At 35.6% G+C, this 3342-nt stretch overlaps 1 pseudogene; it reads left to right on the forward strand.

Annotated features, from left to right (window-relative positions):
* Positions 1 to 2199: 2199 nt before the first annotated feature.
* Positions 2200 to 2318, forward strand: LOC112471400 (annotated as a pseudogene).
* The last annotated feature ends 1024 nt before the right edge of the window (positions 2319 to 3342 follow it).

Consider the following 3342-nt stretch of genomic DNA (forward strand, 5'->3'; position numbering starts at 1 on the left):
TGACAGAAATCTCACAATGCCTTTCACCAAAGAGAAAGCATTGCTCTAGGATTATTGGGGTTCTTATTTCTTTCCTGTCTCCCCATGAATGCTCTCAAATTTTCAAAGAAAATTTAACTTTAAGAAAACACAATGTTTCTCATTCCCCTCACCATGAGACAACCACGAATAGCATTCTTAAGCTTTTGGACAAAAGAATTAGCAGTGAGATTGGGAACAGTAAGACTGTAACTGAATCTTGTGAAAAGGAAACAAAATAGCTTGTCATGTTTAACTGTGATTACACATCATTTCAGTGAGTGCAACTCATGGATTTTTTCCCAACTTTTAGAAGGTTTCCTTCTCTATCAGTATGAAGCAGAAGACTTGCAATCATCTGTTGCTAAAATTTATTTTAAGCCTCAATAACTTTCTACATCTATAATTTGAGATCTATAAATTCAAGCGAAATCTTATTAATTCATGGGACAAAGCTTGAATTAAGAGACATAACATTCAAAGTGCAAGAAGAGAGGGAAAGATATTTGGGGGTAGGGGAAGCAAGAGAGAAAGTGAAGCATGGGTGTACGTTATTTGTTCATTCTATTCCTGATTCCCAAAGATGAACTAGGATCAGTCTTGGTTCCACATTACCCCCTCACACATGCAACCTGCTATCTTATTTTTATTTCTGCCCGCACATTATGTATTCATTGACTCTTAGAGTTGAAGGGCCCTTTGTGGTCATCTCTAACTAGGACCAGTCTGGAGAAAAAGGACTTTTGCAAGGTCACAGAGTTGGTTCATGGCAAAGTCAGGATTACAATCCAAGTCTTACAATGGCCAGGCTCTAAAGTTTCAAACATTTCAGAAAAAAAACAAAAAATAGCATGATAGATTGTAGATGAGGGCTTTGGTAAAGTTATAAATAAGAAGCAACCACCACGGAAGGATTTTAACCAGTACTAAAAATGGAAAAAGAGTTCTCCATGCATGAAATTGCTGCCTGCAACAGCAAGCTCTAAAGTTTTTTCTCAAATTATGAGTTTGAATAGGATCTTATTAAATACTCTATCTTAATATTAGTATTACATTTATCAGGCAGATATATTTAGTCACAAGAGCAACTTTCTGCTAATGAATTTTATAATATATTACTAACTATACATATAAACCTACTATTTCCTTGGTTGCAAAGGGATTAAGACAGCAAGCTGATCTGCTTACATCGCCTTGATCATCATATGCTTCCTGTCTCATTTTGCTATGACTAGAAACATGGTATCATAATAAGATTTCCAAGACAATATTCAAAAATGCCTCCAGACCCCCCTTTTTCTGTCTCTTGCACTGACTTCTCAGTTCCTGATTCTCTTGATTTTAATTTACATCCGGATTCTACTTGACATTTTGCTCCATTTTGATGTGGCAGCCTAGCTCAGGTAAGTTTACGCCAGTAACAACCTGGCAATGTGACACTGTAGAATGTTGCCTCTGGTAAATTGCCCACATCATGTGCATGAGAACATAAACCTGAGTTCAGTACAGATGGCCAAGATACCACCGGAAGTAGCCCTGGCTTGCAGAAAATACCACCAATTCTAATATCTTCTTTTGCCATATGGTATTATAGAATGAGTAAAAGATGAAGTATCAAGAGAACGTCATTCAATTTCCTGCATTGGAAGCTCAATCTGCCTCTCATCATTACATGTTCTTCGTCTATAAAATGAGAAATTTAACTGATTCGAGAGTTATCAATCCTACCTGTTCATTAATATGCCAGGGATATTTTTAAACACACAGACTCCTAGCAGCCATACTTTATCTATTAAATCATAATCTCTAGGTTCTGGGCTCAGAAAACTGTAATTTTTAAGGCTATCCTAGGGGTTTGAATGATCATTCAGGATAGGTCTTCACTGCATTAAGCATTTTCTATGGTCCTTTCCAGATCTGTAACTTTCTCACATATTTTAGGGTGAATTAACAGACACTGATAAATAGCAAGAGAGTCTAATCGAGCTTTGTAATGTTGATCACTTCAAAATCAGCTGACAGCTTTTTAACATTTTAAGATTTCATATACAAATTTGATCCTGCAGCTTTTTATTTGCTGTGTTTGGCTTATCTCATTCAGTGTAATGTCATCCAGTTTCATCTATATTGTTGCAAATGGCAGAATCTCTTTTTTATAAGGCTGAATAATATTCCACTGTGGTCTACGGCCGTGCCACCCTGAACAAGCCCAATCCCTGCTGATCTCAGAAGCTAAGCAGGGTCGGGCCTGGTTAGTACTTGGATGGGAGGCCACCTAGGAAGAGTAGGTGCTATAGGCATAAAAAATAAAAAATAAGGGATTGTAAATTGACAAGGTCCTTGCAATCTGTGAGGTCAACCAAGGGTTGCCTTGACTTATGTGGTTTACAAATATTTTCTCCCATTCCAAAGGTCACTTTTCACTTTATTGTCTCCTTTTCTGTACAGAAGTTTCTTAGTTTGATGTAGTCTCATTTATTTACTTTTGCTTTTGTCGTCTTTGCTTTTGGTGTCACTCACATCCAAAAAATCATTGCCAAGCCCAATGTCAAGATTTTCCCTTATGTTTTCTTCTAGGAGTTTTACAGTTCCAGGTAAGTCTTTAATCCATTTTGAGTTATTTTCTGTGAGTGGTGTAAGATATAGGGGTCTAATTTCATTATTTTGCATGTGACTATCCAGTTTTCCCAACACCATTTATTTAAAGATACTATCCTTTCTCCATTATGTATTCTTGGCACTCTTGTCAAATATTAGTTGACTGTATATGCGTGGGATTATTTCTGGGCTTTTCATTGTGTTTCATTGGTCTATGTGTCTGATTTTATGCTAGTGCCATACTTTTTAAATTACTATAGCTTTGTATTATAGTTTGAAATTGGGAAATACAGTGTCTCCCAGTCTGTTCTTCTTTCCGAGATTTTTTTTTCTATTTGGGGTCTCTTGTGGTTCCATATGAATTTTAGGACTTTTTTCTATATCTGTAAAAAATGCCATTGGTATTTTTTAATTAATTAATTTATCTTTTATGGTGACATTGGTTAACAAAATCCGATAAGTTTCAGCTGTACACTTTAAGTAAGGCATATATATGTTTACACTGTGTGCCATTGTTATTTTGATAGGGATTGCACCGAATCTGTAGATTGTTTTGGGTAATATGAACATTTTAACAATACTAAATTTTCTAATCTCTCCATTTATTTGTGTCTTCTTCAATTTCTTTCATCAATGTTTTCTAGTTTTCAATGTACAGATCTTTTACCTCCTTGGTTAAATTTATTCCTAAGTATTTATTTTCTTATTGATGCCATTGCAAATGGG

This window comes from Pteropus alecto, unplaced genomic scaffold, assembly GCF_000325575.1.
Source record: "Pteropus alecto unplaced genomic scaffold, ASM32557v1 scaffold309, whole genome shotgun sequence".
NCBI lineage: Eukaryota > Metazoa > Chordata > Mammalia > Chiroptera > Pteropodidae > Pteropus > Pteropus alecto.